General features: G+C 43.7%; 1 protein-coding gene across 4 annotated transcripts in view; it reads right to left on the bottom strand.

The window, feature by feature from the left end:
• CTNND2 (catenin delta 2) overlaps nt 1-12,205 on the bottom strand; it is a 906,151-nt gene that overhangs the window by 375,070 nt on the left and 518,876 nt on the right. The window lies entirely within an intron of this gene.

The following is a 12,205-nucleotide window of genomic DNA, read 5'->3' as shown; positions in this document are numbered from 1 at the left end:
TGGACTAGCAGAGGCATCGCCATAGGCACCTCAAGATTTTAAAAGGCCACCCCTAGGGCCCTGGGGATCTGCTTGAAGGCAGTCAGGATCCGCTCGTTCTGATGAGACTTCGAGGCGCCAAATCCCCCGCCCCACCCCCACGGTCATGTCACTGGATACGGTGTCGACCTCCAAAATGGGCTAAGTTGCATACTTATCTGGAGAACATCAAGAATAACCTACTTCTCAGAGTTTATTCTGTTGCTATTGTGGTGATTCTTCTTTTTGGACCAGAAAGGTTAAAAGGAGGGGGAAATACCAAGTCAAAATAAATACCCTTGGTCTTAAATTATTTAAAAAATAAATAAATAAAGCATTTCTAGAGGAATCAGAGCAATTGCAAATAAAAGACTAAAAAAGCTTCCCTTTTCTAGATTTTAACGGTGGGCAACAAATCTTTCGGCATCTCTCTCTCTCTCTCTCTAGCTGGCTTTTAAGAGCCCCCTGCAGCTGTGTCTTCAAACTGAAAGCCAGTTGCCTCTCATTTATTTACAAGAACACAAAAGACAAGAAGGGCTGGGGTGGACTGGAGAGATGGCTGGAGGGGAAAGCACTTTCCTTGAATCTTGTCCAGAGACAAATTTGCATCCGAATGAAAACACTGCATTGTCAGCCACTCCTGGGCAGGAGGTCTGGGGTCTTCCAGGCTTTCCCAGAGGAGCAGAAAGGTTTTTGAGAGCAGGCTGGTGTGAAAAGCGGGTAGGACTGGGCGCTGAGAGAGAGAAACTGGGAAGGAAGGTTTCGAAATTAGGGGTGGGAACGGAGTGGGAAGGAGGCAGTGGGTCAGGTGGCGGGAAGGGGGCGAGAGACGCAACAGATGCTGTCCATTAAAAGTTTCAGCGCTGCCCCTCCACCCGTTTTGGAATGACCATTGGCAAACGAACAGCCTGGGCACCGCCATCAGCACACACAGCGCATTCCAAATGTTATCTGGATGTCTGGTTCATGGGAAGATCCAAGGCAGTTAGTAGAGTAAAATAAAAATCCTTTATTAAGGGCAGTGGGATAAGAGGAGATAGTGTCGAAAGACTGTGTGTGTGCGTGTTGTATGCATTATATGGGACATGTGTATTCTACCTATTTGTGTATACTTTATATAAGTGCACCGACACAGATTTTCTCTAGTCATGCTCCTTTGAACTCTCCACTCCATTAGCCCCTGGTTTGGGGAGTTTCTGTGCTCATCTCTGAGTTATCTGGTTTTAGCAAGAATCCCGCTGAGTCGGTTTACCCAGAGGCCCCTGTGCTCTGCTGGGGGATCACCCTGCAGGTCCCACCTGGTTCCTCGTGCCCCCTCCACCCGCCCCAACCATCAGGTGCCTTCTCAGCAAGAATCCTGTGACACAGATTTAATCAGAGCCCCCTGCCCAGATGTTTCCTCTTAGCAATTTTCTCCCCATTGACTCTACCCTGCCCCTTGGCCACAAATCCCACTTTTCCTTGTTGAAGTAAGGATAGAGCCTAGTTCATTACTGAGGTCTCTTTTCTTCTACTAGGGAATTTTTTTTCCCCTGAATAATATCTGTGTTCACCACTTTACTGTCCAGCTCTAGTTTCCCTTTAACACCACTGAGGCAATTAGTTTGAATTTAACGTTAGGAATGAAAGGAAAATGGAAATACCAAAGCTTTGTTCACTAAGGTGTCTCCAGACACTATAGTAAGGCCTGATTCATGGTGGAGGTACCACGGATATTTGCAGAATAAAGGAGCAGTTAATAAGGCCGGTCCCAAGTCTTTGGCAATGGGGCTGGGTTTATGTGAGGATTATATGGGTGGAGAAGCTTGATAGAATCCGTGAGCTCCTCCTGAGCCCTGAAATGTCTTCTGGCATCTGCCAGAGTCGTCAGAAGGGAGCTGCTTACTTCCAATGCTGCTTCTATCCCAGTAGAAGTTCTGAGCAAGAAATGCACAGGCCGGGCTTCTCGAACCTGACTGTGTATTATCATGAGTGGGGAGCTTTTTTAAAAAAATCTCAGTATCCAGGCTATACCTTAGCCATTCACACAATCTCTGGAGGTGGGACTCAGCAGCAGGCTTTTAGGAAGCTCTCCAGGTGATTCCCATGTGCAACCACGTAGGCCAACAAGTTCTCCCCAGAGCACTGGTTTTCCGAGCGTGGTCCCAACACGGTCAGCACCAGGCCACCCTAACTGAATCGGAGGCTCTGGGACAGGGGCCCAGGGGCGGTTTTAACAATTCTGAAGGTGGTTGCTAGTTTAAAGCCCCGGTCTAGAAGATCTAGATCTGATGCAGGGGTCTGGAGCGAGCCCGAGAGCCTGAGTTTCTAACAACCTCCCCAGGGAGGCGGATGTGGGTGACGGAGAACCACCACTATAGCAACAGACAGGGATCTTCTTCCTTCATTTTCTTCCTGAAGCTCTCCTGGGGCCTGAGCTACATTCCGCTGTGCAAAACCCAGCTGACAAGTAGCAGAAAAGCCTACGATAGGAAGTTTCTCTAAACCTTTCCCGCAGGAGCAAAAGGAGAAGAGAGAACCCCAGAGGCTCTAAGGAGAGTCCCCTGCTTATAACGGGACAAATACTTTGTGTTAATGGCTTGGAAATGGACCATTCATGATAACCCTATGTGACATTAATGATGCCATTACCAAGTTGCATGATTTCTAATACAACAAATACTAAAGTATACTTATTAGTATGTGTATCAGTATACAAATACTAAACTATACTAAAGTATATATATATAACATAAATTAAAGCAATGCCATGTAGAACTCTAGGATTTAAACATTAGAATGATGCGGGTCCTAGGAAAACCGCTGAACACCCTTGGCACACATTTAATTTCCCTTTCAGTCTGTTGGAACACCTAGTCTCAGGAGGGCTAAATGCTAAATATTATTGTCTCCAAAGAGTCCTTAATAGCCCCCAATGCTGTGGAAGTTTTGAGAACTGCCATATCGGCTTCCGGTATTTTGACAGGCTCTAGCAGCCAGTTCAGAAATCTCTTAAATATTGTAGGATCTTGGTGACATTTTGCCATTTTTTACATGAAAAAAATTAAAACACAAGAAATAAAATTTTTTACAAGCTCTTTAAGATTGTTCGAAGTGTTTTGTATCTGCACTGCCCAGTATGATAGCCAGTAGACACAGGACCCTACTGGGTACTTAAAAATGGCATTGGATTTTAACACATATTTTAATTAATTTGAACTTCAACAGGTAAATGTAGCTGCTGGGCCACCTTACTGGACTGTGATATAAGTTCCTTTGCTGTTTATAGTAAATAACATAGGGGTGTTAGGCTCCCTTCGGATGGAGTCATAAAGGCCCAGGAACTATTCTTTGGTTACAAGAGAATTCTGTTATTTCTGCTTCAGCTGGACAAAAGGGGTACTCTTTTGGGAGCTTGTTTCCACTCTTGTGTTTGTTTTGTTCCATTATGTAATTTTATTTAGCAACTCTTAGCTAGTTAAGGATACAAAATCCATGCCTCAGTCCTAGGCTTATTACTACCTAGGTCATTGGGTTAAAAAGAATATAAACAGATTTTAACATGGATAAAATGTCACCTACTTTACTGTCATAGAAGCTCATTTCTACCTTAAAAGTATGTTAACACTGTAGAACTGTAAATCTAATTTTATAGGTAGAGTTCCAAAACTTAAAAAAAAAAAACCCAAAACAACAACATCAACAAAAACTAATTACTATATACCTTCTTCCCTAAGGATATCTGGAAATGCAATAAGAAGTGAAATAATCTTTTTATGATGGGACCCTTAAAATAATATAAAAATTCCTACATATTTGGAGCAGATTGCCCCCTAATACTCTTGTCCTTTGAGAAGGACAATTTCTTTTCTTTCTTTCTTCCGAGCAGAGAGCCCAATTCGGGGCTCGATCCCAGGACCCTGAGATCATGACCTGAACCGAAGGCAGAGGCTTAAACTACTGAGCCACCCAGATGCCCCGAGAAGGACAATTTCTGTTGGTATTTTCATTCTCAGCTCTTTGGAACAGACCCACACAAAGGGCTACTTTGTTTTTCCTAACCCCTCCAAAATGGGACACTCACCTATGTGAAATTAACAAGGAAGTAGAACATTGTCAAGTAAACACTTTGATTAAATAGTTTCCAATAGGCTGACTTTGGTCTAAGCTAAATGTCTTTCCTTCCTTACTTCTCATTGTAGAAATTTATCAAGAGAAAAAAGAAACATTCTCGTTCCAATGGATAGTTTATATAAATTGTATCTCAAGTTAAAAAAAAAAAAAGTAGGGATTTTTAAAAAAAATGAGACATGAAGGGAGCACCTGGGTGGCTCAGTCGTTAAGTGCCTGCCTTCTGCTCAGGTTACAATTCCAGGGTCCTAGGATCCAGCCCTACACTGGGCTCCCTGCTCAGCGGGAAGCCTGTTTCTCCCTCTCCCATTCCCCATGCTGTGCTCCCCACTCACTCTCTCTCTCTGTCAAATAAATAAAAATCTTTTTTAAAAAAAGGAGACATGAACAATACATATAGCTTATCAAAGCTCTTATAAATTAGATATTTCATTTGCCTAAAAATTTACATAGAAGTTTTAGTTGGGGCAGATCCAGAACACAATTATGACATTGTTCTTTTCTGGAAGTCTGAGCCCCTGAAAATATGGCAGTCTTGGACCAGAACATGGCTTTGGCCTCAACACCGAGCACAGTTGCTTCCTCATCCCTTCGCATTTTATCTTCTGTCCAGAGATGGGCATGGAGCAACATGGGGGGAAAAAATTCCCCAAACTCAGAAACTTAATGTTCATTCTTTGGAGACCTGTCAGTGACAAAAACAAACAAACAGACACAAAAACAACAACTAACAAACAAAACCAACCCACAAAAACAAAACAAAACAAAAAACCAAAACAACAACAAAATAAACACCACAACCCAACAAAGGCCTGCTATGCTGCAGCCGTTAACAAAAGACTTGACAGCTCAGGCTGTCTCGGGAACCTTGACTTCAGATCATGAGTCAGCCGTGTCACCGTGGTAAGCACCACATTTTATAAAGCAGGTCCATGATTTATGGGCAGCCCTCGTGAAGATGCATTTAGACCTGCCAAGTTTCCCGGAACTGTCAGCAAGGCCCCCAACTCTGGGTCAGGAGGAATATTTGCCCAGAATGCCAGGCAGCCAGGCCCACGCTGTCAGGAATGGGCAACGGGACACCCTGTCCTGAGGCTTCCGCGAGGGAGCCTGATGACGTGGGGTCAGCTGTCTGTTCCCCACCAGCTGTCTCATCGTTTTCATTTTCCTGGGATTACCATCAGACGGGTGAGCCTAGTCATTCCTGGCGCAGAGATTCCTGGTTGTGGAGGCTAAGGAGGTCCTGGGCAAAAACAATGCCACGAGAGGCAAAGCCAGAAAGCGCGTTTCCAAGGAAGGCAGAGGCAACAGGGCGAGTCCGGCCAGGCGTGGAAGAGCAGCGCCATGGGGAGGTGACCCTGATTGGGTGAGCAAGGGGCTGGGCAGCTGTCTTCGGGAATGCAACTAAGAAAATAAAAGCGAAGACTGGAGAAGATTTGTCCGATGAGTTAAGAAGCCTGAATAGTTCTTAACTACTGAAAAACTGGATGTGGTTTTAAGATGACATCTTTGAAGAAATACATTTCTAAACCAGGTCAAGCTGGTAACCTGATTTAGAAATACTGGCTACATGCTGTTGGTTAAAACATCTGAGAGCATGTGGAACTTTCCTAGAGTGAGTCTGCACACTCAGGGGGACAGAGTCCTTTATTCTGACAACTTGGAAATGAAGAGAAATCACGCCTCCAAATGCCAAACAGTCTCATTTAGGTATTGTCTGAAATGCTCCTATAACACAACACAATTAAAATGGATCTACATTCCCAGGTAAGTTTTGTGCCCTTGAACTTACCCTCTGGGATGAAATGTACTTGCTTGAACACTACAATCATTGCCCACCCTCCCCACCACCGTTTTGGTATCTTCTCTTTTGAAATTAACTTTAAAAGGAATGCCACTCTTTAAAATAAGTCCCAAGGTAGAAAATCCTTGTGCCGTGAGAAAGGTTTGATTTTGGAAATAGCCAAATAAAATCAAGAGCCTTGTCCAGCAATTTCCCTGAGGAGCACTGGTTTTGGGAAAAACTAACATGAAACACAAAGAGACAGCTTCCGTTCACAGTTCAGGCTATCCCTGGAGTCATCAGTGCTGGATGAAGACAGAAGGGCAGGGCTTACCTGGCAGTGACCTTGTACTAACACTGAAACGTAGTGCCCAGAGCAAAGTAAACTTAATTGAAAAACCAAGGAGTCTGCATGGAATTCCTTCCCCAGAAGAGAACAATTCAATTAAAAGGGCCATAAGCGCTATAATCTTTGAGGTAAAAATGGAGACCACTCTCACTGCTTTCTTTTCAGGCGAGGCTCCCACAATTAGAGAGAGAGCGGGAGGGAGCAGAGGCACTTGCAAACCTATCAGCCCTTCCCTGCAGTGAGAAGGAGGTAACAGTGCACCTATTTTCTCAGGGTTTCCCAGTCACTAGTACAAACCGGGTGGTTCCGATTTTTACATCCTGGGGGATGGTTTTTCCTACCTTTGCCCTCCCTTTAATAAAGGTATGATTAGGGTCGTTATCAATAAATACTCAGAAGATGATGTCATATGGCCATTAAAAGGCTCTACCAATGGAGGGGCGCATGGGTGGTTCGGTCGGTTAAGTGTCTGACTCTTGATTTCGGCTCAGGTCACGATCTCAGGGTCCTGGGATTGAGCCCTGCGGTGGGGGCAGGGGGGGGGTCCCTGCTCAGTGGGGAGTCTCCTTGAGATTCTCTCTGTTCCTCTCCCTCTGCTCCTCCTGCCCCCTGCTCACAAGCTCCCCCAGCAAATAAATAAATCCTTCTAAAAAAAAGCCTCTACCAATGAAAAAATCAAACAGACAAAAACAGGGACATGTCTTATATAAATTTATCTTAAAGAATATATAAGGAGGGATTTCTGGGTGGCAACTTTTTCTAAAAAACCAAATAAGCCTTGGCAAAAATATACTACAGAAAATTTTTATTTCAGCTAGAGGTTCATTCAGTATTTGCTTTAAGAAGCCAAATATTTGCTTAGAGGAAGAACTGCTCTAGTACAATAAACACATACCCTCCCTCCCTGCCACGAGAGATGTTTCAATTACTGAAGCCAGATTATAGATATTTATACTGAAAGCAGAACATGGAGGGGGAGGATTTTAAAGCAGAGTAATGAGAAAGGATTTCTTTCTTTTTTTTTTTTTTTTAAGATTATTTATTTACTTATTTGACAGAGATCACAAATAGGCAGAGGCAGGCAGAGAGAGAGGAAAGGAAGCAGGCTCCCTGCTGAGCAGAGAGCCCGATGCGGGACTTGATCCCAGGACCCTGAGATCATGATCTGAGCCGACGGCAGAGGCTTTAACCCACTGAGCTACCCAGGTGCCCCAGAAAGGATTTCTAATAGTGGTCATCTGAAAACTATCTTAAAAACAAAGGAACCGCCCATTTCCCACAAACATGCTGAGAAAACTATACAAAATGGCATGATTTCTCCTCTGAATGCTTGGTACAGTATATATTCTATACTAAATACGTTCCTGTGATTTTGTGTTTTCCAAGTTCACTGGTGACTTCACTGCTCCTACATATTACCAAACAACAACTTCGCTCATAATTAAGCAAACCAGAGGACTGTCACCCCACATGTCTGTATGATCCTTTCCATTCAACGGCCAATACAGAGGTGTTTACTGGGGATTTGTTCCTCCTTTGCACCATGTGGATCTCTGTCCACCAAGCCACCATCCACAGAACTCTCCATCGCCTTGACCTTCACAATGACCTGACACGAAACTGCACCTCTTAAGTGGTGATCCAAATTCAACGAACGCCCCGCCAGGAGCACCAGGGAGCAGACGATGTATTTATAATGATGATATAGTCTAAATGAGCACTTTTAAGACATAAAAGTCAATGCCACATTCAAAAAGTAGGTCAGATCAAAAAGAAACAGCAAAGTTCCTTCTGAAAAAGTTTACTGCTTTTGTAGGCTCACCACTGTTGTCCAGTTTTATTTTGCAAAATTATGATACAATTCTTCATTTCTGGTAACAAGCAGGCATCTTCTGGGATTACAAATGTGCACACACTTACTTTCATTCTGCTGAAGGGCATGAGAGTGGTTTTAAAATCTGTAGGCTCCCGCCAGTGCCCTGTATATAGGCGCTCCCTTTCGTATCTCCCACATATTTGGTTTCTTTGCGGGAAGAAGTGCCTGGGGAGACTACCGCATGTGTGCACGGGGGAGAGACAGCGTTTCTGGAGGTACTCCTCTATGCCTAAAGTCTTGTATTCGGCATTTCATACAACCCGTGGAAATGGTATGTGAGCAGAAGCAGGCAGGGCCTGGAGGGGCCGGCTTCTCGGTCTGCTCCCTGCCCCCCACCTCTGCGGCGGGAAAATACAGAATAAGGCTGGGGCTGGAGGAGCCTGACGAGCACTTGGGGAACCCCGGGCCAGTTATTTGCCATGTGGAGATCAGCTGGGTCTGGTTTCTGCTCCTGCATCGAGGCCATCTCAGGGGAAGAAACCCTGATGTGACTAAGTTTAGGACGTTACCTCTGCTAGAACAGAATGATGCTTTCAACCCACAAGTCAGGCCATGCTGTGCCTCCTCCAGGAAAAGACAAGACCCTCACAATAACCCACAGGGAGTCCCATCCCTTCGAAAACTCCTGCGCCCAACTTTAGCCACCTTGGCCTCCTTGCAAAATGTTCTGTCAGGGGCGCCTGGGTGGCTCAGTGGGGTAAAGCCTCTGCCTTCGGCTCAGGTCATGATCCCAGGGTCCTGGGATCGAGCCCCAAGTCGGGCTCTCTGCTCAGCAGGGAGCCTGCTTCCTCCTCTCTCTCTGTGCCTGTCTCTCTGCCTACTTGTGATCTCTGTCTGTCAACTAAATAAATAGAATCTTAAAAAAAGATGTTCTGTCAATGTGCCGGGCCACCTCACCGCTGCATGCACTGTCCCCAGGACAGCCACACACCCGGCTGGTTTTCTCTCTGCCTTCAGCTCTTGCCCAGCTGTTACCTTCTGGACAAGGCCCCCCAGGCCACACCCCGTCCCGCACCTTGGATCCTCCTTACCCTGTTCTGCCTCATCTCTTCCTCAAAGACATCATCGCTTTCTGACGAGCTATGTTACTTATTCCCGGGGTCGTTTTTCTGAGTTTCCATGGCTGCTGCTAGAATTAGGGTTCCTTGAGGGTGGGGACCGCGTCCCTTTTCTTGACTTCTTTATCCTGAACCCACGACAGTTCGCGGTGTGCAACAAACACAGGGAGCATCTTGGATACATTAAAGAATAACCCACAGATGCACAGAAGTACCTGGAAAAGCAGCTCGACTTTAATTGTGGGACCTCACAAGAGTCACAGAAAGGCCAAGGTTAACTTGGAGGGAGAAGCGGGAAAGGACGGAGAGAAGGATCTGCACAGCGTATTTGAGGCTGGGGCACGGAGCTTGTAGGGTCGGGGAATGAATAACCATAAATTGTCTCATGTTACTTCCCCAAAAGGCTTTGGGGTCTGATGGGAAGAGTCTTACCTTCTGTGTCTTCCGGCCCTAGGTACTCAACTTAGAATCTGAGGAGAATGTCTTTCAAGGATTTTAGTTTGGGTAACAGCAAAGAATTAATATTTTATTTCACCTTCTATGCCTCATAATTTTACCTGCAGACAGATATGATAGGGCAATTGGCCTCCTGTAGACCCTGGTGATAATTATTCCACAAATATTTATTATGTTGAATAAACTAGAGTATTTTTTAGTTGAAATTAGAATCTTTCAACATGCATGATACTCCTTTGAAATTGCATTCTGACATGATTTATGAGCCAGACAGAAAACCATTTGCTTTCCTTCAGAATTACACATATTTTTTAGACTAAAAAAAAAAAAAAAAAGAAATATTTTTGTGTTGATTGATTATTGACCTTATTAACTTGGTCTGGCATCGGTTGGCAATAATTTGAATTTCCCTAGCCCTTTTGGCGCTTTCTAACTACAAGATATCCTAAAAATTAATCCAGCCTTGAAGAAATGACCTTTCACACCACTCCGAATATTGAAAAGAACGTGTCACGGGGCTCAGCAAAACCACTGGAATAGAGGGGTTCCACGATGATCTGAACAAAGGAGATGTTACCAGGATGGGAAGTGGCCTCCCTACTTTCAAGGTACAATGCTAGATGCAGAAGAAACATACTGGTTTACCTGCTCAGCCCTTCTCTGACGTTATTGGGAAGTCACAGTGCCTATGGGGTGTTCCATAAAACGTGCCTTTCATCCAGCAGCACGTGAAAGCTAATAGTAAATCACGGTACCGACATCTACCACTTCGTAAAATAAACAGTATTTAGATATTCGCCAACAGCCTCAATCCTGTTCATCGAGTGGATTGGAACAACCTTTAAAGGTTCAGACTTCTCCATCCCATCACCTGCCACGGTAAAGGAGCACACCAGTCACTCTCGCCTCGAACTTACGTTATCACCTTGAACGTGAACATTTATAGATGTCTCCAAACTATTAACTCTGATGCCTTCAAATACAGAGCTTTGATATCTTTACAACTTTGTTACACTTTCTGATTAAACTTTAAAACAGACTTTTAATGTGAGGCCCCATCCTGTCCTTCTGAGCCTCTACTGTTTTCCTCCCGTGTTAATTTTCGGATGACAGGATTAGCTCCAAGAAGAGCTCCTGCCACACGGAAGGAGATAAACCGCCATATTGCTTACCCACATTTATAGACCTGTTAATAGGTTTGAGCTGCTGATGAATTCAATTAAAACGGTCAGTAGTAAAAGGAAACCTATGAAACATGGCCAGAATTACTAGACTTCAACTCAGTCAAGATTTTGTGCCCATTTTCACTACTGCTGCCGTAAAATGGTATGGGACAACGTCTCTACATGTGATGAGCCTGAGTCCCCCCATCTCTAAGGTGTAGAAGCTAATACGGCCCCGTTGTGGAGAATAAGAGGATGCATGTAAAACAGGTTACGTCTTCATGCTCAATAAATGGTAGCTATTCATTGTATAAGAAAGCTTTGCTTTAACAGTCAGCCATACAGAGCTATGTATGAACCGAGCTTACAAGATGCTCGCAGATGAGTTGGTAAGTTAACTGATTTTTCACTTTATATTGACATTTCTATTTTCCATGGTGCTCAGCTATGGGAATACAGATTTTTAAAATATTTGATTCAATGTTTTCCACTCAAATTACCAGAGTCTTAGATATTTATGGGGAAAAAAAAAGAAGCCAAACATGAGTAATAAGTGAGTTCAAGATTTAAAAAAAACAAAGTAGAAGTTTATTGTTTTACTACTTATATGTCTTAGAAGTTCTAGAACACTGGTAAAAGCCCAAATCATAGCTTTCAGAGGTTAATTTGAATATAAAATATTTATTTCTACGTGTGGTCCATTGGACCTAGAAGTATAGCCAGATATAAGGAGAAATGAAGGGCTATGACCCACTTGTGTGCTTCCAAAGAATTCAAAATCATGTATGTTCTGCCACACCATTGTATCATGGTCAAAGTGTCCATATAGATGGGAAGAAAAATGTTTCCTTTCAAGAATGGGAGCTTTTGGGGTACCTGGGTGGCTCAGTGGGTTAAGCCTCTGCCTTCGGCTCAGGTCATGGTGTCGGGGTCCTGGGATCGAGTCCTGCATCGGGCTCTCTGCTCAGCGGGGAGCCTGCTTCCCTCTCTCTCTCTCTCTCTCTTTGCCTGCCTCTCTGCCTACTTGTGATCTCTCTCTCTCTGTCAAATAAATAAATAATAAAAATCTTTAAAAAAAGGGAGATTTTGAGAAAAAAGAATATAAACCTACAGAATGAAATCATACAGCTTCCATTTCATCTTTTAATAAAATAGAATTAGATTGAAAAAAATCTGATGGTATTTCCTATGCTAATAACACCCAATATTTCAAACATCATATAGTGTTCTGTCAAGAAGCAATAAAGACTATTTTGTGTTTATGATAAATGCATGTTTACTTGTACCTACAATTTTTTTCTAATAAATTAAAAACTAGTTTTGGGTATTCCCTCACATACCCTTTCACATTTCTTTCAGGGAGGTAGAACGGACCAGCGCTTTTAAAGAACA

The sequence above is a fragment of the Neovison vison genome, chromosome 1 (genome assembly GCF_020171115.1).
Source record: "Neovison vison isolate M4711 chromosome 1, ASM_NN_V1, whole genome shotgun sequence".
NCBI lineage: Eukaryota > Metazoa > Chordata > Mammalia > Carnivora > Mustelidae > Neogale > Neogale vison.
Note: the sequence above shows the minus strand (reverse complement) of the source record. Positions and strands in the feature narration are given on the sequence as shown.